At 45.2% G+C, this 25,631-nt stretch overlaps 1 long non-coding RNA gene across 1 annotated transcript in view; it reads right to left on the reverse strand.

Moving 5' to 3' along the window:
- LOC141271306 (uncharacterized) overlaps window positions 1–25,631 on the reverse strand; it is a 73,835-nt gene that overhangs the window by 33,231 nt on the left and 14,973 nt on the right. Inside the window, exon 3 of the long non-coding RNA XR_012321888.1 lies at window positions 14,976–15,203. This is a non-coding gene — a long non-coding RNA (uncharacterized lncRNA). The remainder of the gene's footprint in view (window positions 1–14,975; window positions 15,204–25,631) is intronic.

Raw genomic sequence — 25,631 nt, forward strand, 5'->3', positions numbered from 1 at the left:
AAGTGTCCAGCTTGGATACCCAATAATTAAAAGGCACAGAGGAATCACGGAGGACACTGGTACGATCGGCAAGGTACTCCCTCACCATATTTTGAAACTTTCCACTCCTTGTGAGAGTACCCCGCGCCTCAGGGCCTGTAAGCTGGGCGGGTCTCAGAAAACTGTCCCAGAACGTTGACAGTGTTCCCCTGCCTCTGTTGGATTGGAGTTGCCTCTCTCTCGCCTGTACGCCTTGGTTGGGCATCGAACTGTGACCTCTGCTGCTAGAGTGTTCAGATGGGATTTTTTTTTAACAGTTCTGCAGCAAGGGCATTCTGGTACTGCCCCATTTTTGTAGACCTCTCCACCTCAGGAATAAGAGAGTGAAAGTTCTCCTTGTAGCGAGGGTCTAAAAGTGTCACCAACCAGTAATGACTGTCACCCAACATTTTGACAATGCGAGGGTCACGGTTAAGGCAGCATAACATAAAGTCAGCCATGCGTGCCAGACTGGTAACGGGCAAGACTTCTGTGTCCTCACCAAGATGACAACTGACCATGCTCTCCTCCTCCTCCTCCCCCCTGTCCTCAGGCCACCCACGCTGAACCGACGGTATGACAGTTGTACAGGTACTACCGTCTACACCGCATGATACCAACTCCTGTTCTTCCTCCTCCTCCTCTCCCTCATTGTCCCCCAATGCACGTTGGGATGAGATGAGGCTGGGCTGTGTGTAATCGCCCCCATCTCATCATACTCTGGCTGCAATGCCTCCTCTTTAATTCTCTGCAGAGAGCGTTGAAAAAGACAGACAAGTGGGATGCTGACGCTAATGATGGCATCATCGCCACTCACCATCTTGGTGGACTCCTCAAAGTTTGTCAGGATGGTACATATGTCAGACATCCAGGTCCACTCCTGAGGTCTTATGTGTGGAGTCTGACCTGAATATCGACGGCCTTGTTGCTGGTACTCCACAACTGCTCTCTTCTGATCACAAATCCTTTGCAACATGTGGAGGGTAGAGTTCCAAAGTGTGGGGAGATCACACACCAGTCGGTGTGTCAGAAGCTGCAAACGCTGCTGCAACACAGCAAGGGCGGCGGAAGCTGTAGCCGACTTCCGAAAATTAGCTGACAGGCAGCGTACTTTGACGAGCAGATCTGGCAACTCCGGGTACGATTTAAGAAACCGCTGAACCACGAGGTTAAGCACATGAGCCAGGCATGGTATGTGTGTGATCTCACCTCGCCTCAGAGCCACCACCAGGTTACAGCCATTGTCACACACGACCATGCCTGGATGTAGGTTCAGCGGTCTCAGCCACAGATCTGCCTGCTCTTTCACAGCTGTGATGATGCGCAGGAGCTGTACACTGTGGGGGCAACTCTGACTGACATAGGGCCCGCAATCCTCGGTGCAGGGAGGATGTGTTCCGTCCCAAGGTCCGACTGGTTCCCGGCTTCCACTATGTTTACCCAGTGTGCAGTCAGGGAGGTGTACCGTCCCTGGCCACAAGCACTTGTCCACGTGTCCGTTGTCAGGTGGACTCTCCCAGTAACTGCGTTGTTGAGGGCACGGCAGATATTTTGGGACACAAGCTTGTGTAGTGCGGAGATGGCACACCGGGCAAAATAGTGTCAGCTGGGGATCGAGTACCAAGGGACGGCCACCGCCATAAGGTTGCGGAAGGATTCCGTCTCCACCAGCCTAAAACGCAGCATTTACAACGCAAGCAGTCGTGAAATGAGTGAATTTAGGACTGTGGCTGCGAATTTGCGCTTTAGTTCAAAGATCTGGGATCCGGACAATTGAACGCTGCGGTGGGATGTGGATGTGGACGTTGTTTCTTGAGAAACTGCCATAACAAGTGAAGACTGAGAGGAGGGGGCATCTTTGTATGCAGTATGGACAGAGGATTGCCTTGCATGCACAACAGGGGGTTCTCTTACACGCACAACAGCGGAAGAAGCAGTGGTGACATCCGCTGACACTGGTCGTGGACCCTGGGGTTCGCCCCACAAAGTCGGGTGCTTTGCTGACATGTGCCTGACCATGCTGGTGATAGTCAGGCTGGTAGTTTTGTCACCCCTGCTGATGCTGGCCTGGCAGGTGGTACAAATGGCCTTTTTGGGGTTATCAGCAGTGTCTTTAAAAAAATTCCAGACTCTGGAAGACCTACCAGTTGTACTGGCAACGTCCCTCGTGTTGGTGTTACGGGGAACGGTTGCCCGCCTTCTGTCTGCGGCCACCACACTGCTTCTTCCTGCCTGTTGGGGTACTCTGCCTCCCTCCCCCTGTGTGCTGCTGGCCTCGCTCTGCGTGTCCTCCTGCCACGTTGGGTCAGTTACTAGATCATCCACCACCTCCTCCTCTTCCACTTCCGCACCACGATCCTCCTCCTCACTTCGTGGCAATTGTGTCTAGTCATCGTCCACCTCTTGTGACAAATTGCCAGCGTCGCCTTCCTGTGGTCGTGGCTGTTCAAATATTTGGTCAGCTCTTCAGAGTGTCCAACTGTGGGATCAGTTGCTGTCTGACGACACTCAGCATGGTGGGAGGAAGGAGCATCAGGGTGAGGAGGAGTATGCGGTCGAGACTCACGGCTACGAAGACAGAGTGGAAGACAGACCGGAGGTGGTGGTGCCCAGGTGACTGTTAGTATTATCTGCTATCCAATTAATAACCTGTTCACACTGATCATTTTGCAATACTGGTGTTGTTGTGTGCTTCCCTAGTAATTTGGTCAAGAACTGGGAGCGAGAAGATGTGGCTGTTGGTTGTGGCACATTTTCACCTTGGCCACGGCCCCGTCCTCGGCACGCACCATCACCAGAACGTCCAGTTCCACGTCCCTTGCCACGCGCCTTGCCCATTGTAAATGAAGTAAAATAGCTTACACTCGCACTATCAATGGCAAAAGGGTATTATAAAGGAGATTAGAACCGTGGAAGAGGAAAACCACAGTTCTATTTCTCTGGCCTACACCAGAATCTTTTAAACAGATATATTTGTGTCTGAACAGTCAGCGAGACACTCCAATTGTTTTTTTTTATGTAAAAAAGGCAAAAAAGTGGATAATACAGAGATTTGAACCGTGGAACTGCAAAACCACAATTCTAATTTCCTGGCGTATACCAGACTTTTTAAAATAGATATATCTGTGTCTGAACACTCACAGACACACTTAATTTTTTTTTTTTTTTGGGGGGGGGGGGGATACCAAACGGTTAATAAGACAGGTATTTGTACAGTCTGAGTGAGAAAAAAAAAAAAAAAAAAAAAGAGGATTTAGATGAAAAAAAAAGGATTTTTCCTGGCCCCTGAGACCTGGAGCTAAGTCTAGCAATTTGACCAGCAGCAGCACACAGTACTGTAATGCAGTGTTTGTTGGTATAACCACTGCGTCTCCTATACAGCCTGCCTGTCTGATATCTGGGAAGGACATTAGTCCTCAGAAGGACTGTTTGTTTGGTTTGGCAGGCTCTAGAGACTCTACACTACCTATTTCGCACTATATATATCTCTCTAACTCAGCAGCACTGACCCTACACTGTCTGACCAAGATGGTGGAGCCCGGTTTTAAATACTCGAGGTGACGCTGTGCGGCCAGCCAATCACTGTAATGCCCACAAACAACATGGCTGCGGCATTACAGTGACTGGCTGGCAATCCCTGCATGTTCATTGGCTCTGTAAAGAGCGCCAAACATGCAGGGCGGAGACCCGAGCTCCCGCCCAAGTTACCCGAAAATGCTCGGTGCTCGCCGAACATCCCGAGTAGTGAGATGCTCGGGCGAGTACCGAGCATGCTCGCTCAACACTACTTGCAACCAATGAAAACACAAAAGTCATTATCTCAGTAAATTAAAATAATTAACAAAAAATACCTACAAAGGCTTCCTAAGTGTTTAAAAAGGTCCCTTAGTCTGTTTCAGTATGCTCCACAATCATGGGGAAGACTGCTGACTCGACAGATGTCCAGAAGGCAGTCATTGACACACTCCACAAGGTCCCAGAGTTCCAATTTTCATTTGAAAATCAAGGTCCCAGAGTCTGAAGGAAGAGTGGATGTAGCATCGGCATCTCTGCCCCCTGCCAGGCAGAGACGCCGTCCTTCTCACCTCCCCGCGTGGCGTCCTCCAGCGCTCCTCTTCCTGCTGCTGTCGGCACGCGCTGCTTCCCAGGCACTGTGCTTAGGGTGCGCGCTCCCTCTCTCTTAAAGGGGCCGCGCGCGCCGTCCTAAGGAGTCCCCGGCCAATAGCCGGAGGACCTCCCACATATAAGGCACCTCCTCCAAAATGGAGGTGCCCGAGCAAAAGTTGTTGCACAAGTATACTTACCTCTGCTTCAGCCCTCAGGTCCCGTTGCCAGCCTGACTTCCAGTCCTGTCTGCCAGCTTGTCTACTCTCCAGCTCGACAGTCTGTCTCCGGTCATCCGCCAGTCTGTCTATGGGCAAGTTCACCTGCTTACCAGGAAGCACCTGCCAGTTACCTGCCTACCTGCCGTGCCTGCTAACCCGCTCACCTGGGAGCGCTCGCCTGCTACCCGTCTGTTACCTGCTAGCCTACCTGGAGGTTCTGCCGTCACTTGCCGTGACCACCTGCCTGCTAGCCTAGAGACTTCAGCCTGCTTGGCCGTCACTTGCCCTGACCACCTGTTAGCCTACCTGGAGGCTCCTGCCGTCACTCGCTGTGACCACCTGCCTGGTAAACCTAGAGACTACCACTTGCTATGCTGTCACGTACCGTGACCACCTGTCAGCTAACCAGAGACTTCTGCCTGCTAGCTGTGTCCATCCGCCATACCGGTCAGTCCCAGCCATCTGACCTGTGGGAGCCACCTTCTCTCTTACAAGGTCGTCCCCAGAGTAGCACCTGGTCCCTTGGCCCGGATCCTCCCTGGTCACGGAGTCCTTAGCCGCCGTCTGACCAGGGTCGGTTTGGGTTGATACTTAGTTACGCCCCTCTGGGTCCATCCTTGCACCGCGGCACAAAGGTTCCACCACCCAGACCCGTAACAGTGGAGAGGCACACAATCCAAGCTGCTTGAGGTCTAGTGAGAAGTTTCCACAATCAGTGATGGTTTGGGGAGCCATGTCATCTGCTGGTGTAGGTCCACTGTGTTTTATCAAGACCAAAGTCAACGCATCCGTCTACCAGGAAATTTTAGAGCACTTCATGCTTCCCTCTGCCGACAAGCTTTTTGGAGATAGAAATTCCATTCTCCAGCAGGACCTGTCCACACTGCCAAAAGTACCAATACCTGGTTTAAAAACAACAGTATCACTGTACTTCATTGGCCAGCAAACTCGCCTGACCTTAACCCCATAGAGAATTTATGGGGTATTGTCAAGAGGGAGATGAGAGACACCAGACCCAACAATGCAGACAAGCTGAAGGCTCCTATCAAAGCAACCTGGGCTTCCATAACACCTCAGCAGCGTCACAGGCTGATCACCTCCATGCCACGCCGCACTGATGCAGTAATTGATGCAAAAGGAGCCCCAACCAAGTATTGAGTGCATTTACTGGACATACATTTCAGTAGGACAACATTTCGGATTTTAAAAACGTTTTTCAAGCTGTTGTTATAAAGTATTCTAATTTACTGAGATAATGACTTTTGTATTTTCATTGGCTGTAAGTCATAATCATCAACATTAACAGAAATAAACACTTGAAATAGATCACTCTGTTTGTAATGACTATGTAATATAGGAGTTTCACCTTTTGTATTGAAGAACTGAAATAAATTAACTTTTTGATGATATTCTAATTTAGTGAGAAGCACCTGTATTTTATATCTTGTTCCATCCATGAAGAGAGAAGTTACTGATATACTTACAGCTGCTGTTGTAAAACATGATTTTTTCCTTTAATACTATTGATTAAGCTGGGCACACAGACTAGACAGTTAGAAGTTTTGGAATCTACCTTTTAAAAAGGATATTCAGAAGTTAAGAGTCAGTTCAAAGGCGGGCAACTAGATTATTACAAGGGATGGAAGGCCTCGCATATGATTAGAGGTTGGAAAAGTTGGGCTTATTTAGCTTAGCAAAAAAGACTCCTTGGAGGATATATCATTTACATGTATAAATATATGTGTGGTCAGTACAAAGGACTGGCAGATGACTTATTCCTTCCAAAGACCATAATAAGGAACAGGGGGCACTCATTACGGGTGGAAGAAAGGTGATTCCGGCGGCAAAACAGGAAAGAGTTTTTTACAGTCAGACTGTGGAATGCCGACCACAAGAGGTAGTAATGGCCGACGCTATAACAGCTTTTAAAAAGGGCTGGATGATTTCCTCACTACACACAACATTGTGGGATACAGTTCATTTACTGACAAAGAATGTATAATTGGTGGAGAAAGGTTGAAGTTGATGGAGCTAGGTCTTTTTCAACCTGTGTAACTACTAAGTGGATCCAGTTGATTTCAATGATCTCATCATTTCTCTGGTCATCTCCTAGTTTCCAAATTGGATGGAGTTCTTGGTGGAGATAAAATGCCTCCTACCCATTACCTGCACACATGGGAAAACCACCATTCTAACAACACATTTTTTTAACTCAGGTTAATTAAGAATATGTTTTCTTCCCTTGAGTTAATCTTGGGTGGATTTGAGCGGTCTATGATCCCCAATAATGCGGCTCTGCTGCTGTAATATCCACCCCCACTATGATTTCATTGTAGCAGCAGACGTTCCATTTCAACACAGGACCTTTTGATAACAATATTGCAGCTGTCCTTCTCCTCTGCCTTCCATCCTCAGTTGAATGGACAGACAGAGCACATTAATCAGAACTTAGAGACTTACCTCTGGTGTTTTGTCTCCAAAAACCAGGAGGATTTGTCATCTTACTTAGCGTTGGCAGAATTTGCTACTAATAATCATCACCAAGAATTTACCGGCAGATCACCGTTCTTTGGTGCATAAGGTTTCCATTCACGGTTTAGTACTTTTAGTGGGGGAGGAGCTTTGAGAGTTCCGGAGGAGGAACATTTTGCTTTGTCGCTCTCTTCGGTGTGGCGGGGGGTTCTGAGTAATTTGAAAGTCACGGGAGACAGGTACAAACGTATGGCTAACAGGAAACGCTTGCCAACTCCGAACCTGAGTGTGAATGACTGTGTGTGGTTGTCCACCAGGAATATCAAGTTGAAGGTTCCTTCCTGGAAGCTGGGACCTAGATTTATTGTTAGAAAATAACCGCTGTCATTAACTCAGCTGCGTTTCATCTTGAGTTACCTAAGGCCCTTAAGATCCATGATGTGTTTCACAGGTCTCTGCTCAAGAATTATGTAGAACCTCTTGAGTCCTCTCCCCTGCCACCGCCCCCAGTCATGGTTGATGGTTATTTGGCGTTTGAGATTTCGAGGATTGTAGATTCTCGGCTCCAGCATTGTTCCCTACAATACTTGGTGCACTGGAACGGTTATGGTCTAGAGGAAAGGATGTGGGTTTAGGCATCAGTGGTGAATGCCCCCAGGCTGATTCATTCATTCCACACCTCTTACCCTGAGAAACCTGGTCCTGAGTGTCTGGAGGCCACTCATAGAGGGTGTGTCAGGTGTGACAGACAGTCATTCTGGAGCCAGCTGTAGAAGGTCACTGCGCTTGGCATTGCAGACGCCTTCTTGATCCTCTCATCTCTTTGGCATGGTTATATCTCTCTTCCTTTAGGACCCGTCAGCTACCTCCACCTTCTGCTGATGATTGACACACCCTTGCTTGGTAGTCAAAAACTCTTTTCCAGAGAGGTGCCGGTGATAGTTCTATGTACCTATGAGTTGGCTTGGAGCACTAGCAGTTGGCTAGTTTCTTCTCTGGTGCCCTTGGGAGGTCAGGTGGCATTATCTCTCTGGTGTCTGCTCAAGCTAAGTGTATCCCCTTTGTCTACCTTGTTGTCTTTAGTTTGTAGTGGGGCTTGACTAGTGCTCAGCCTGTCCCCTCCCTATCTAGAGCCTAGCTCTAGGGACATTCAGGGCTTAGGTTCCTGCTCGTCGATAGGTGTGGAACCTATATAGGGATGATAGGGTAGGCAGGGTGATATTAGATCTGCCTAGGGGTCTCCACTCCCCCTTTCCCTAGTGTTTGGCCTTCCTTCCCCTCTTTCCTTTGTGTTGCACTTAATCTTTCCCTCACCTTGCGTGACAAGTATCCCCACTGTAGCTAGTGATTGTTCACATTGCAGCAGCAATAACTTCTGCAGCCAGACAGTGGTTGGGAACCAAAGCAACATATGCACTGGATTGTGGGGGATATCATACATTTAATATGTGACTATTCACTATTTTGTTATTTTAACACATGTTTGACAGCCAAATTAATAACAGCGATTTTTTTGGTAATGATGGTGTAACAATGCCTAAAAGTCATTAGCTACACCTCTGAAGTTACAAAAAGGATGCAAAATCTGTTTTGCAGCATCAGAAATACTCTGGATTAATTAAAACACAGGTAAAGGGTTCTTCCACTCCAGGACATACTTTCAGCAATCAGTGTAGCTTGCTGAACACTAACAGTGTGTAATATAAACAATGTTCGGCTCTGAAGCCAGTGTGACAGGTCATCACCACGATTTGCATACTTGTGGTCACGTGTCAACTAGCTTTTCATTCGCTTCTCTTGATGTTCTATTAAGTGAAGCTGTTCTGTAGACTATTACGCACTGTTAATATTTGGCTGCACTACTTGCTGAAAGTTTGCCCTAGGGTGCAAAAGGCCTTTAGAAGGTAGGATATCTTTTGTGGCCTGCAATAAAATTCAGTGATCACTAGTAACAATCTTGATCTGGAGCTGCTGAGATCAAGTCACACTCCTTAAAGTGCTATTGTCCAGCCCTGTGCATTTTCGTTCTTCAGAGTCCAGACCACTTCCCACCCATTTTACTGTCATACTCTGTACTGCCCAACATACTGACACAAGGAACTTGGGGGACAGGACAGAGTGTTTGCAGATCTGCTCAACCCCAGCCAACCCAGCACCTCCACCAATCAGCTGGAGTTTACTGTGGGTAGTCACCGCCCACAATACTATGAGTGGAGGATGTAAGCATGCTCGGGACTTACACTGACTAAAGTTCATTTTCTCCCAAGTGCTGCACTTTCCGTACAGCGGCCGGGCACTTTCATGACACTATTATCCTGTATCTGCAGGTGAATAGTGTTCTTCATCCTCACAGGTTTCCTTTAAGAGCTTCCCTGCCGCCTGCTTTCTCACTGAATAAGAGCTGTTACCTCTGTAAACCTCTCACTGATCCTCATGACTTGGCCTTTTTTTGACTCACTCAGGGACCTTTGCCGAACTTGCACTTTCTCAATACTTTATATAATCAGTGGCGTAACTTGAAGCTCATGGGCCCCAATGCAAAAACTCCAACGGGGTACCCAATTATTCCAAGTCTCTAATAGTATTGGTCTTTTCATACAGAGCAAAGGGACTTTTTGGGCCCTCTAGCCTCCAGAGCCTGGGTGTGATTGCAACCCCTGCACCTATTGTAGTTACGCCCCTGCCTATGATTGGTGACCCTTCTCCAATAAGCCCCCCTCCTAACAGTGCTTGTCTTTGTCAGAAGTTACATGGGCCCCGATTCATCATTGCTGTTTCTCCATTTTTCTGGAGTAATCTGCTCCTTTTTAGTGGCTTTACTATTTGCACCTTATTTGCTATACATTTTGTGCCACTTTTTATGTTGTCTTTCTTTTTCAAGTCTTTTTTTTTTTATTTTTCTTGACAACTTTACTTCTCCAGATGTTTTGGATTGTGACTTGAATTTTCATGAATTGCGACTTTTACCGAATATCACATTCTTTGGCGCATCTCTCTCCAGTCCCTACCTGGAGTAAGACTTCTGGAGGAATTTTCAATGTGATGCAAAAGATTTGTGAGTTTTGGTGCGGAAAAGGTGAAAAAACTATTAAAAACAACAATAAAAAACATTTTTGCTTTGACCTCAAATTCATGGACTGTGTGCGCCCCATTTTGAAGAATTTGATGCAAAAAACACCAGCATAAGCCACAAGGAAAAATAATAAAGTGACTCCAATAAATCACAAATGATGAATTGGGCCCACAGTGTTTTGTAATGGATTTAATGAATCTCCAGACTCTGCTATAATTCTTTGTCAAAAGGGAAACCTCCATCAACTCAGAATTAGCCCAAGTTACTGCAAATGGCCAAAATAGACCCAGGAGCTCATGCAGGCACAATGTCTAACCAATAAATGTCAGAGTAAGGCCCAGAAACCAGCACATTCCGGCATGAGAACGGCCGGTCTTGGTGAATCGCGGCTAAATCTTTACTGGAAGGTTTCCCATGTAAGAGGAATGTGCTGGCTGCAGTGAGGAGGTCATGTGACTGCAGGTGATTGGCAGTTACTGGTCACTCCTGACATCTGTAATGTTATCATTTGTATCTCAGGTGACAGTTGGGAGAGAGCGACGCAGCGACTTGTCTACAAGGAGCATCTGGAGAGTTCTTAGCCTTAGAAGCGCATTGTTTTGTCATTTTCCCCATTTCTTCCCATTTGTACCCTCCCCCATTGCCCCTTTATTCATTTTTCCTGGATTGACTGGATTACATCATCCGTTACTGGTCATCGTGTGGCAAGTATCATTCTCTGTGCCCCATATACAGTTCACAGAGCACAATACATTCACATTACACAGTGTATACACAGAGATGGGAACAGAACTGCTCACATTATATGATTAGGAAGGAGCTGTATGACACATTTATAGTTTTACAGTCTTACAAGAAACCTCTGCAAAAAAAAGAAATCTTCAGATAAATGCTGTTTTATACAACGTGGGGCATCTAATTGGATGTGGGGAAAATGAAGTTGTATTCTCCCTGCAGCCGCTTGTTTCCTGTTCTTGGGCAGCAGCGGGCAGTGAGCAGTCAGCGGTCACTACACTGTGAGCGAGCTGTAATCTCCCCCTTCTTTCTCATTGACATCCTGCTCTATGGATGTCGGAGCGGTGGATGTGATTACAGAGCACTCAGTGGGTAGAGATCCCTGACTGTTCACTGCCTGAGCCACAATGACTGGAAGAGAGCGGCACTATGCATTTATGTGTTTATGCCAAAAGGAGCATCTGACTGGTATATAGCAAATCTATTAAAGTAATAAAATCTTCCTGCCCTCCCCCCTCTCTAACTATTTTCTTTATCCATTCCTTTTTTTTGCTTTCTTTCTTCACTTCTTCCTGTTTATTGGGGGTGGGTGGGAAAAGGGATATGTACCATGTTGGTAATGCAGCTGATGTGATTAATCTGCAGTTTACAAAGGCATTTGATATTGTACCACATAACAGCCTTAGGTCATGGCCCCACTATCAGTATTCGGTCAGTATTTTTTCTCAGGAGTGGGAGCGAAAACCACGTGAGGAACAATCAGAGAAAATGTATAATAGAAACAAGTCACCAATTCTGCATTTATCACCCACTCCTGAGAAAAAATACTGACAGAATATTGTTAGTGGGGCTGTGGCCTTATACTGAAGCTACAGAAACAAGGACTTGGGGGAACTAGATGCAGATGGGTAAGAAATTGGCAAAATGAAAGGAAACAAAGAGTCGTCATAAATGATACGTTCTCTAAATGGGACATAGTCAGCAGTGGGGACCGCAGGGATCTGTCCAAGGACCGACTCTTTTTAACCTCTTTATTAATGACCTTGTGGATGGGATTGGGAGTAAAGTGTTAGTTTTTGCTGATGACACCAAACTCTGTAGGATATTAAAATGTGATCTTGACATTACAATATTGCCGAATGATCTGGATAAGATGACTGAATGGGCAAACACTTGGCAGATGAGGTTTAATGTAGATAAATGTAGACTAATGCACCGAGGACAGAGTAATCCTATTGCTGCATATACATTAAATGGGAATATACTCGGGACTACAGAACAGGAGAAGGATTTGGGTATTCTGGTTACAAGTAAGCTGAGCAGCAGTACTCAATGTCAAGCAGCAGCCGCAAAAGCAAACAAGATTTTATGGTGTATAAAAAGAGAGATAAAATCCCTTCATCCCAATGTATTGTTATCCCTTTATAAATCACTGGTGAAGCCACTTCTAGAATATGGGATCCAGATTTGGGCTCCACATTTTAAAAAGGATATTCAGAAGTTAGAGTCAGTTAAAAGGCGGGCACCTAGATTATTACAGGGGATGGAAGACCCCTCATGTGATGAGAGGTTGGAAAAGTTGTGCTTGTTTAGCTTAGAAAAAACGACACCTCAGAGGGGATCTCATTTACATGTATAAATATGTGTGTGGTCAGTACAAAGGACCAGAACATGACTTATTCCTTCCAAAGACCATACTAAGGACCAGGAGGCATTCATTACAGGTGGAAGAAAGGCGATTCCGGCAGCAAAATAGGAAAGGGTTTTTTACAGTAAGAGCAGTCAGACTGTGCATGATTTCCTCGATACACATAACATTGTGGGTTATAGTTAAATTAGTGACAAAATGTACAATTTGGGGAGGAAGGTTGAACTTGATGGATCTACGTCTTTATTCAGCCTACGTTACTATGTATAGGTGTTGTAATGTTTCTACAAAGCTCTTTGATAACCAATAAAATTACTATTAATAAATTGAAAAAAATATATATCTTCATTGTATACTATTTTTTGCAAAGAATTTCTATGGTAACAGATGCCAGTGTGCATTATCCGTCATAGGTATTTGTTTAGCTTATATGTCCCATTAAATACATACATACATTAAATGGATGCCTAAATGTGATGCAAAAATAGCCTAAGACTGGTCATAGAAGGAAAGGGTACAAGGGAGCAGGAAAACTATATGTATATACACAAAAAGCTTTGTAATGTGTATAAATGAAATTACATGTAAAATGATAAATGTGTGTACATACAGTACAGACCAAAAGTTTGGACACACCTTCTCATTTAAAGATTTTTCTGTATTTTCTTGACTATGGAAATTGTACATTCACACTGAAGGCATCAAAACTATGAATTGACACATGTGGAATTATATACTTAACAAAAAAGTGTGAAACAACTGAAAATATGTCTTATATTCTAGGTTCTTCAAAGTAGCCACCTTTCGCTTTGATGACTGCTTTGCACACTCTTGGCATTCTCTTGATGAGCTTCAAGAGGTAGTCACCGGAAATGGTCTTCCAACAATCTTGAAGGAGTTCCCAGAGAAGCTTAGCACTTGTTGGCCCTTTTGCCTTCACTCTGCGGTCCAGCTCACCCCAAACCATCTCGATTGGGTTCAGGTCTGGTGACTGTGGAGGCCAGGTCATCTGGAGTAGCACCCCATCACTCTCCTTCTTGGTCAAATAGCCCTTACACAGCCTGGAGGTGTGTTTGGGGTCATTGTCCTGTTGAAAAATAAATGATGGTCCAACTAAACGCAAACCGGATGGAATAGCATGCCGCTGCAAGAAGCCGTGCTAGCCATGCTGGTTCAGTATGCCTTCAATTTTGAATAAATCCCCAACAGTGTTACCTGCAAAGCACCCCCACACCATCACACCTCCTCCTCCATGCTTCACGGTGGGAACCAGGCATGTAGAGTCCATCCGTTCACCTTTTCTGCGTTACACAAAGACACGGTGGTTGGAATCAAAGATCTCAAATTTGGACTCATCAGACCAAAGCACAGATTTCCACTGGTCTAATGTCCATTCCTTGTGTTCTTTAGCCCAAACAAGTCTCTTCTGCTTGTTGCCTGTCCTTAGCAGTGGTTTCCTAGCAGCTATTTTACCATGAAGGCCTGCTGCACAAAGTCTCCTCTTAACAGTTGTTGTAGAGATGTGTCTGCTGCTAGAACTCTGTGTGGCATTGACCTGATCTCTAATCTGAGCTGCTGTTAACCTGCGATTTCTGAAGCTGGTGACTCGGATAAACTTATCCTCGAAGCAGAGGTGACTCTTGGTCTTCCTTTCCTGGGGTGGTCCTCATGTGAGCCAGTTTCTTTGTAGCGCTTGATGGTTTTTGCAACTGCACTTGGGGACACTTGCAAAGTTTTCCCAATTTTTCGGACTGACTGACCTTCATTTCTTAAAGTAATAATGGCCATTCGTTTTTCTTTACTTAGAATTTGTATTATGGCAACAAAAAAGCAGCTAACAGTCTATTCAGTAGGACTATCAGCTGTGTATCCACCTGACTTCTGCACAACACAACTGATGGTCCCAACCCCATTTATAAGGCAAGAAATCCCACTTACTAAACCTGACAGGACACACCTGTGAAGTGAAAACCATTTCCGGTGACTACCTCTTGAAGCTCATCAAGAGAATGCCAAGCAGTCATCAAAGCAAAAGGTGGCTACTTTGAAGAACCTAGAATATAAGACATCTTTTCAGTTGTTTCACACTTTTTTGTTAAGTATATAATTCCACATGTGTTAATTCATAGTTTTGATGCCTTCAGTGTGAATGTACAATTTTCATAAGTCATGAAAATACAGAAAAATCTTTAAATGAGAAGGTGTGTCCAAACTTTTCGTCTGTACTGTATATGTCAGACATTAGCGCCAACAGATTAATCAGAAACAAAATTTATAGAGGGGACACAAAAAAAAACAATCAAGTCAATATAGCGAATCTTAAAAATATGTCATGAAAGATTAACTTTACTGATCAAGTAGAAAGGTGTATTGGACATACAAAAAACAGAAAGATGGCATACATCACAAATATAAATAGTAAAATAGTGTATACGAACATGTAAAAGAGACTCACTGCTTAGTACAAAATCACTAATATAGTATATTGGCTGTAACCATTATCAGAAATATATATAAGCAAATATGTATAAAAATACATATATAATATTTACGATGCAAACAGAATATACAGGGGGAATGGTGAATAAATAATGGTCAAGTATACAAGGCTGGGGTAAAAGGTAAATATATATCCCATGCATGGCAAGCTCAAATAGTCAGCGTACACTCAGGATGGATGGAAAAATATAAGTTTAGTACATACTTGGTTCATAGCAGGAGCTTCATTGCAATGCGCCCACCCGGACACTGGTTCTGGCGATGTCTTCGTCAGGAGGTGGCGTCATCACAGGAAGAGGGAGTATAACAATGCAGCTTTAGCCAATAGGAGAGGAAGGCGACGTGTAGTGACACATGCGTGATCTGGTGAAGTCTGGGAGCGTGCCGCGACCTGCGTCACTTCACAGATCATGACATCAACTAAGCTGCAACGCTGAAGGGCACAAAAAACACAGGATAAGGAGAACCGGCCGGGCACCAGATGTGCATGCATGCTGCCGGGCCGATCTGAAAAAGTAGTCTAGCATTCATAGTTGAGAGAAATCAACAATGTGCATAGAGGGAGCGTAATACTCCAAAAACGCCACAAGATGGTGCAAAGGAGCTTCATATTAATTGTATACAGCATAGTGACTAGACCACATTATGTGATATTATGACATAAGGATATTAATATTGCCATAAATAAGATACATATTAATGATAATATCTATAGTGACAAGTTCAGAAAAACAACATGAAATGGAAAATGATTGATGAATGAAATATAATGAAAATATAATGTAAATAATGCATTGAATATAATAAAAAGTGTCTAATTTATAAATGCGTGTGATGAAAGGTGAAGAGAGAAAAAAAAATGTGATTTTTATATATCCAAACAAGCAATGATGAGTGAATGTGAATAAGGGAACACATAGATCAATGTTTATACCCCTCAAAGCGGCATGATTGCATTACATTAGATAAGAGTAATATACGGATATGAGTCCACAATGTAAAATATGTACGGAAATAAGGGGGTGGGAAACAAGGGAAAGGGAAGGAGGGATGGATAGATGAGGGAAGGGGAAAGGCAAGGAGGGATGGATAGATGAGGAAAGGCAAGGAGGGATGGATAGATGAGGAAAGGGAAGGAGGGATGGATAGATGAGGAAAGGGAAGGAGGGATGGATAGATGAGGAAAGGGAAGGAGGGATGGATAGATGAGGAAAGGGAAGGAGGGATGGATAGATGAGGAAAGGGAAGGAGGGATGGATAGATGAGGAAAGGGAAGGAGGGATGGATAGATGAGGAAAGGGAAGGAGGGATGGATAGGTGAGGAAAGGGGGAAAGGGAAGGAGGGATGGATAGATGAGGAAAGGGAAGGAGGGATGGATAGATGAGGAAAGGCAAGGAGCGATGGATAGATGAGGAAAGGCAAGGAGGGATGGATAGATGAGGGAAGGGGGAAATGGAAGGAGGGATGGATAGATGAGGAAAGGGAAGGAGGGATGGATAGATGAGGAAAGGCAAGGAGGGATGGATAGATGAGGGAAGGGGGAAATGGAAGGAGGGATGAATAGATGAGGAAAGGGAAGGAGGGATGGATAGATGAGGAAAGGGGGAAAGGCAAGGAGGGATAGATAGATGAGGGAAGAGAGGGAAGAAAAAACTAAGTATATATAAAACATTTGAAAATAAGTGAGTATAGGGGTCTCACGTAAATTGAAACCAGAATAAATGGTGCAAGGTGTAAAAACCAAGCACATAGTAAAGCAACATTGTGTAGATGCACAGTAATATATAGATAAAATACTAATGATGTTATAAAACTTGTATATCTACATAGGTGGTAAAAATGTGAATATCAGATGGTTCAGAGGGACAGTGAATTACGATGAGAATGATGTAACGAATCGCAGTCACTCCCAGAAACTAAGGACACAGTCACAGGCGGCCAAACGGCATAAACACATGGAGACACTAAAATACGTTGAATGATGAGTGAATTACATAAAAAACATATAGTATAAAAAAAATGAAAGAAAAATATAATACTAGGCTGCATGAAGAGAGGATATGAAGGAGAAAACCTTAAAACATAGCCAGATGGCGAAGGTAGTTAGAGAAGGGGTGAAACTAATGTTTTCAGTGAGTACCAGGGGGTATACCGTATTCAGGGTCCAAATCCATGAAAATAAAAACACATATAGCCGCAGCTCTCAGCTCCTCTTGATTACTTATACGTCTGGAGGCAGGGACAGTGACACCAGCGGTGATTGGGTGCAGGGCTCATGTTGCATAACAACCACACGTGAGCCCCGAGAATGCGAGCGCAGACATGGCAGGAACGGCACAGGCGCGGGAGGCGAGTACAAGTGTTTTTATTCTCACGGGGGCAAATATTCACATTGAGAAAACATTGTCCTAATAGTGGACAACCCCTTTAAGCTGATGAGTAGTGAGACCCACGTATATTTTTGAACAAGGGCATGTGGCATAATATGCAGCTGGTTTTGTGGCACAAGATATTTGATGCATGATGTTAAAATGGTTCAGTCCTGTGGAATCACAAAAGGAGTCAGTGCCAGTGGCGAACCAGCAAAGGCAGCAGACCACGCGGCTGCTATGGGGCCTGTGAGCCGGGGGTTCCGGTGCCAGCGCCGGAACTGTCCCCCGCCCGTCATCGCAATTTCATCCTGGAATCTGATACAGTTGAATGCACTGATGAAAGTTGGAGCGTCAGCTGACGCTTCCTCCTCCATCATTCTTCCTCGGCATCTGACGTCTCAGAGCAGCGGGCGTGTTGACGTCATTACATGGCGTCCACTACGCTGAGATGTGCAGTGGGGGAATGAGGAGGAGAGGTGAGTATTGTATTTTTTTTTTAAAATCAATGAGTACGTTGTGGTGGCCATAATACTGTATGGAGGACTATGGGGAGTGCATTATACTATATGGAGGACAATGGGGAGTACTTTATACTTATACTGTATGGAGGACTATGGGGAGCACATTATACTGTATGGAGGACTATGGGGAGCACATTATACTGTATGGAGGACTATGGGGAGCACATTATACTGTATGGAGGACTATGGCGAGCGCATTATACTATATGGAGGACTATGGGGAGCGCATTATACTATATGGAGGACTATGGGGAGCGCATTATACTACACGGAAAACTATGGGGAGTGCATTATACTTATACTGTATGGAGGACTATGTAGTGTGCATTAAACTGTATGGAGGACTATGAGGTGCAGTATATAATATGGAGGACTATGGGCCCATTATAGTATATGGAGAGCTATGTAGGGACTATTATAATATTTGGAGGGTTATATGGGGGCCATTATAATATTTGGAGGGCTATGTGGGAGCCTTTATACTTTATGGAGGGCTATGTGGGGGCCATTATACTGTATGCAAGAAATTATACAGTGTGAAGGTTTGTGTGAGGTCCATCATACTGTGTGGAGCCCAATTAGAACTTCTGTTATGGGGCCCCATGACTTATATGTGCGCTCCTGGTCAGTGTATTCAATGTTAGGACAGCAACACCAATATAAATAAAGCAAAAATGAACTACATGGCCCAAGTTAAAAATTGGTCCAGGCACCCACCACACACCCAACGCGTTTCACACAGGAAATGCTTCGTCCAGGGGTGATGGAATGCTGGAAGGGGTAAGTATTTAAATGAATTCTGGCCAGTGAAGCCCTATTTGTGCTGATTAACGAGAAGTACTTTTTGCCACTGGCATTTTCTTCCTGTGGTTTCCGGACGCGGTGGTTTGCTGCCTCGTGGCAAAGATGTTATACAGGTACCCATGACACCGGTGACATAAGGTCAGGGCTTGCGCGGCTTGTATGTCAGGTGGCGATAGCGCGGCTGAGTATGATTATTAATCAGCAGAACTGGGGCTTTGTTGGCCAGGATTCAATTAAATACTTACCCCTTCCAGCATTCCATCACCCCTGGACTAAGCATTTCCTGTGCGAAACGCGCATCGGGTGTGTGGTGGGTGCCTGGACCTCAGAAGTACGCACCCTGGTAAATATGGTCTCTTCTTGTGTTCATGTTAGGTAGTTTTAGTATGGGTTTTTCTAGTGCAATATACACAGTTCCACAAGGACACTATTAATATTCATTTATCTGTATTAATTTATTGGTTGTGCTACTCTATCTACACTGTGTTCCAAATTATTATGCAAATAATATTTTCTCAGATTTTCCCAAATTATCTATATGAATTGCAGTCATTGTAATTTTCCAGTCAAATAACTATTAGAGTACAATTGAAAGGTTTTTGTACAAACTGCCTATGATAACAGTATATTTTTAAAAAAAGTAAAAACTCAAAATGCATGTTCCAAATTATTATGCACAGCAGAGTTTTCAACCTTTTCATTTTAATAAAGAACAAAAAAATGGTCATTTTTGAAATTATAAGCATTAGCAGGTTATTACAAACTGAAATCAAACAGTTTTCAACTCAAAACTTTATTCTAGGTGATGTTACATTTGCACATAGGACCCCTTGTTCGAAAGGAGCTTCTGAACTCTCTCGTCCATTGAATTTGTCAGGTTTTGGATGGTTTCTGCTTCAATTGTTTTGCATGAGGACAGAATACCCTCCCAGAGCTGTTGCTTAGATGTGAACAGCCTCCCGCCATCATAGACACTCCTTTTGATGATTCTCCAGAGGTTCTCAATGGGGTTGAGGTCAGGGGAGCATGGGGGCCACACCATAAGTTTGTCCCCTTTCATGCCCATAGCAGCCAGAGATGCAGATGTGTTATGTGCAGCATGAGACGGGGCATTATCATGCATGAAATGATCTCGATGGTCCAGATGGATGGAGTGGAGGATGGCTGGTTGATGGACACCCCATGCAAACACGGCTACGGCGCTAACAAGGAGGAGATGGAGTAATGTTTTGGACTGGAATCATGGGGAGAGAGATTGTCGGCCCTTTTAGGATCCCTGAAGGGGTAAAGATGAACTCCATAATGTATGTTGAGTTTCTCAAACATCACTTCCTGCCATGGTTCAAGAAGAAGAACCGTGTATTCCGCAGCAAGATCATTTTCAGGCATGATAATGCCCCGTCTCATGCTGCACATAACACATCTGCATCTCTGGCTGCTATGGGCAAAAAAGGGGACAAACTTATGGTGTGGCACCCATGCTCCCCTGACCTCAACCCCATTGAGAACCTCTGGAGCATCATCAAAAGGAGTGTCTATGATGGCGGGAGGCAGTTCACATCTAAGCAACAGCTCTGGGAGGGTATTCTGTCCTCATGCAAAACAATTGAAGCAGAAACCATCCAAAACCTGACAAATTCAATGGACGAGAGAGTTCAGAAGCTCCTTTCGAACAAGGGGTCCTATGTGCAAATGTAACATCACCTAGAATAAAGTTTTGAGTTGAAAACTGCTTGATTTCAGTTTGTAATAACCTGCTAATGCTTATAATTTCAAAAATGACCATTTTTTGTTCTTTATTAAAATGAAAAGGTTGAAAACACCAAGGTTACTTACCGGTAGCCGGTTTTTCCTGAGCCCATGACAGCACACCTTGAGAGAGAGGATCCGCCCCACCAAGGACAGGAAACCGTCTGAAATAAAAGGGCGGCACCTCTCCCTCGCTTCAGTTGTTTACAGAGCATTGAGAGGACCTCCCTAAACAGGTTAGGCATATAACCAACACCACAATATACATATACACACCACCCAAAACAGTGCACACCAGGGTGTGAGAAACTACGGGTGCTGTCATGGGCTCTGGAAAAAACGGCTACCAGTAAGTAACCTTGGTGTTTTCCCCTCCCCCATGACAGCACACCTTGAGAGAATTTTGGAGAATTTATGAGCACCCTAGGGAGGGACCACCGCCTGAAGTACCCTTCTCCCAAAGGTGAGATCACAAGAGGACAGATCCAAGATAGTGCTTAAAGAAGGTGGATGGTGCAGACCAAGTAGCATCCCTACATATCTGCTCGATTGAGACGTCTGCTCTCTGCCCAGGAGGTTGCGACGGCTCTGGTGGAATGAGCCCTCACATTGTCCGGGGCTGGAACCCCTGTGGACGTATAGGGTAAGCAAATGGCCTCCCTGAGCCACCTAGAGATGGTACCCTTGGACACCCCGTGACCTTTCCTACACCCCTGAAAGGCCAGGAACAAAGAATAGTCTTTCCTCCACAGACTAGTCATGTGAATGTACTGTAGCAGGGACCTCCTAACATCTAGGCCAGTGATTTTCAACCAGTGTTGCGCGGCACAGGTCGGGTGTGCCGCGGGGAAAGTTCCCCAAACTATGGTGCCCCCTGTGTTTTGTTTCCCGGCAATGCGCTCGATGCGCAGTCACGCCTTCTTACAATGTAGGAGACGTGTACAATAACACATGCGCAAGCTTTGAACCTCGCGCGACTTAATGACGTCACCGAGGCCGGCGCGTCATCCTGAGAGCGGAGAGACTCTCGCATTTTCCCGCCGCCAAGGTAATGCCCGCCAATAATGCTGACTATATGAGCTTTTGCCTGAGTATATGAACTGTTGGCAGAATACTCAGCATATGAGCTGGTACTTTTAGTACTCCAGCAGTATACTGCATATAACAATGAGAAATGTAAAATGAGAAATACTATAGTCATGAGGCTGGAGTACTACAAGTACCAGCTCATATGCTGAGTATATGAGCTGGCACTTGTACTCTGGCCTCATGGCCATAGTACTTCTCATTGTACCCCTTTATATTGCAGTATATGAGCCACATAATAATCAGCACCATATACTGAGGCGCTGTACAGTGCACATCACCACAGTATATGATGCTGATAATCATGTGCTCATATACGTGGGACTGTATTTATGAGGTTACATGGGATTGAATATATGAGGGGGTTATCCTTTTTTATTTCACTTTTTTAAAATAAATTATTTATTGAAAGGACCTCTGCCAGGCATATTTCACTCTTGAGGGCTAAAAAAGTAGCTCTTGTGGTGGTAAGAAGCGGATTTAAAACCCCCAAGAGTGAACTCCGTGAGAGTTGTATGTATGGAATAATAAATGATATTAGTACCGTTCTTCAGCAGTCATGTCCTGCTTGAATTGACTCTAGTGGCGTAGCACTTGGCAGCCGGCTCTATTCTACTTATAGAGAAAGCTGAGTGCTACGTCACTAGTGTCAATTCAAGCAGGAAATGCAGACCGTAGTAATATAAGTTATTATCACACACATACAGCTCTCGCGAAGTTCACTCTTGGGGGGTTTAAATCAGCTTCTTGTCACCACGAGAGCTGCTTTTTAAGCCCTCAGGAATGAAATATGCCTAGCAGAGGTCCTTTAAGTGTGGCAGATAATGTAATACTCTTCTATTTTAGTGTGTGGCTGCGCACACTATCTCAGCAGTGATGGAGAAGTATTTGAGAATGGAAAAGGCAAATGCCGAACAGGACCCTGGACACAATTCTAACCCAAATGAAGGCCCTAGTATGAGAGTTCGACAAAAGAAAAAAGACAAGACGGTGAGCTCAAGGCAATACAGTGAAAGCTATCTTTCATTTGGATTTACTTCCACTGGGGATGCGACAGCACCAACACCACTGTGCTTGGTGTGTGGTGAGAAGCTTTCCAATAGCGCTATGGTGCCAAGCAAACTTAAACGCCATCTCCAAACGAAACACCCTTCCGTTCAAAATAAACCGATGGAGTATTTTGTACGCTTACGTACAAACAATGAGAAAGGGGCAACTTTTTTGAGAAAAAGCACAAAGGTAAATGAGAGAGCCCTCAAAGCTAGCTACCTTGTTGCTGAACTCATAGCTAAATCAAAAAAGTCCCACACTGTGGCAGAAACATTAATACTACCAGCTTGTAAAGCTATTGTAAATGAGATGCTTGGCCCTGAAGCAGCTAAAGAGATAGCTAAAGTGCCTCTCTCTGATAACACAATTGCCAGACGGATTGAGGACTTGTCTGCGGACATTGAAACAGTTGTTTTGGAAAAGGTGCGCATCAGTAAGAAATTTGCCTTGCAACTTGATGAGTCGACGGATATCAGTGGACATTGTCAGTTGTTGGCCAATGTGCGTTTTGTGGATGGGGAAGCCATTAGAGAAAACTTCCTATTTTGCAAGGCACTGACAGAAAAATCAACAGGAGAGGCAATATTCCAAGTCACATCGGAATATCTTGATAAAAGTGGACTTACATGGGAAAACTGCACAGGTGTCTGCACTGATGGAGCCGCAGCCATGGTCGGGCGCATCAAAGGCTTTGTAAGTAGGGTTAAAGAAAGAAACCCAGATGTTCGTGCTACCCACTGTTTCTTGCACCGTGAGGCCCTCGTTGCAAAGACCTTACCAGCAGATCTAGCTCCTGTGTTGGATGATGTTGTGCGCATAGTGAACTTTGTGAAGACGCGACCTTTGAGATGTCGCTTATTTGCGTCTTTGTGTACAGAAATGGGAGCGGAACATAAAATCTTATTGCTCCACACGGAGGTCAGGTGGCTGTCACGCGGCAAAGTGCTGGCCCGTGTGTATGAGTTGCGAGAAGAACTTAAAATATTTCTTACAAACTCAAAAAAGGTTGAAAATCACTGATCTAGGCTATGGAACCTGACTTCCCCTGGGTTCTTGGGATTGCTGCAGAACGAGGGTAGCACAATCTCCTGACTACGGTGAAATCTAGATACCACCTTGGGAAGGTATGCTGGATCTGGCCGCAAGGAGACCCTATCCTCAAAGATTTGTGTGTAAGGAGGATTAACCGAGAGGGCCTGCAGATCACCCACCCTACGGGCTGACGTTAAGGCCACTAGGAGGATGGTCTTAAGGGTGAGAATTTTTGGAGAGACCTTGTGTAGGGGTTCGAACGGTTCACTAGTAAGAGCGTTCAAGACTAAATTCAGGTCCCAAGGAGGAACACCCATGGACCTAACCGGTCCTGCTCTGGCACAGGACTTGATAAACCTCGAGATCCACCTATTCCCAGCCAGATTACAATTGTAGATTGCTCCCAAAGCTTAACCCTGAACCTTAAGGGTCCCTGTAGCTAGACCCAGGTTCCGCCCCTTTTGCAGAAATTCCAGGATCCCTCTGATCGGAGGTTTGCTCGATAGCGGGATATCTATAAACTCTAGGAATTTACCCCAAACCCTGCTATAAATCTTAGTTGTAATTGATTTTCTGCTCCCCAATAAAGTAGAAACTAAGCCTGGTGAAAACCCCTTGCTACTCAATAGTGACCTCTCAAATTCCATGCCGAAAGATGGAACCCCCTGGCCTGGGCATGGAATACAGGTCCCTGCATGAGAAGGTCCGGCCTCTCTGGTAGAATCCAGGGATCTGACACCGACATTAGCCGAAGCAGAGAGAACCAAGGCCTCTTGGGCCAAAAAGGGGCTATCAAAACCACCCTGGCGCCTTCCTCCCGGATCTTCCTCACCGCTGCTGGAATCATCACTAATGGCGGAAAGGCATAGGCCTTCCTGAATCCCCCAAGGAATCTGGAGGGCATCTACGGCATGGGGATTTTCTGCCGGATTTAGGGAGCAAAATCTCTGCACCTTCCTGTTTGCCCTTGTGGCGAACAGGTCTATGTCTGGCTGCCCCCATAACTGGACAATCTGATGGAAGACCTCCGGGTTTAACCCCCACTCCACCTGTCTTAGGGTATGGCAGCTTAGAAAATCTGCTTTCACATTTTCTACCCCCTTTATGTGAAGGGCGCTGAGGGATGGGAGGTTTCGCTCTGCTAGACGAAGGATCCTGTCTGCCACCACCATCAGAGGGCACACCACGCTTCCAGGACAGCTCCCCACCCCCTTAAAAATAGGGCCATCCAGCCTCCTCCGGTCTGTGGGCCCTCCCCCTTCCTCAGGCCGGAGCTCCGTCGAAAAAAACCCGGCCTGGAACACTTCGATGGGCGCCGCCATCTTGGATCGGCGCCGCCTGACGTCACCCAGCGCGCCGCTCCCAGCGTGCCCTGCGCCGTGACATCAGGCGCGTCGCACCCGGAAGCGCTCCACACTTCAGGGGGAGGACGGCGCCGCGGTCTCCGGGAGGACATTGCCTGCCTCACTGCGTGCGCCTCGCTCGGCGCAGAGACCCCAGGGGAAGCTGCGGACGGCGCTTCTGGGATACTGAACCCGGTGCACAGGCCAGTGCCCGCACTTCCACACCGGGACAGCCCCAGGTAAGCCTTTCTTCCAGACAGGTTCCCCATCAAGGACAGGAAACCAACTGAAGCGAGGGAGAGGTGCCGCCCTTTTATTTCAGACGGTTTCCTGTCCTTGGTGGGGCGGATCCTCTCTCTCAAGGTGTGCTGTCATGGGGGAGGGGAAAACTCTGCTGTGCATAATAATTTGGAACATGCATTTTGAGTGCAGGTTGAGTTTTTTATTTTTTTTAAAAATATACTGTTATCATAGGCAGTTTGTACAAAAACCTTTCAATTGTACTCTAATAGTTATTTGACTGGAAAATTACAATGACTGCAGTTCATATAGGTAATTTGGGAAAATCTGAGAAAATATTATTTGCATAATAATTTGGAACACAGTGTATATCTGTTCTTTACATGTGGTGAACCATATATGTATTCAACGTTGTTTACTTTTACATGTAATGGTCTATCATATATTTGACGTTGTACATTACCGGTTGGAGCTTTGTGAAAAATATTTTTGTAACTCTCTCTACAGTATATAGGTCCAGGTGTCTCACCTATTTGTTATCTGCGGTGTGTCTTTTTGTTTTTACCTTATGCATTTTTGTCCTTTATATGTTTCAATAAAGTTTTGCCAATTTTTAACTTGGGCCATGTAGTTAATTTTTGTATTATTTATATTGGAGTTGTT

This window comes from Phyllobates terribilis, unplaced genomic scaffold (genome assembly GCF_046119375.1).
Source record: "Phyllobates terribilis strain yellow unplaced genomic scaffold, ASM4611937v1 Scaffold_5__5_contigs__length_657084704, whole genome shotgun sequence".
Classification (NCBI taxonomy): Eukaryota; Metazoa; Chordata; class Amphibia; order Anura; family Dendrobatidae; genus Phyllobates; species Phyllobates terribilis.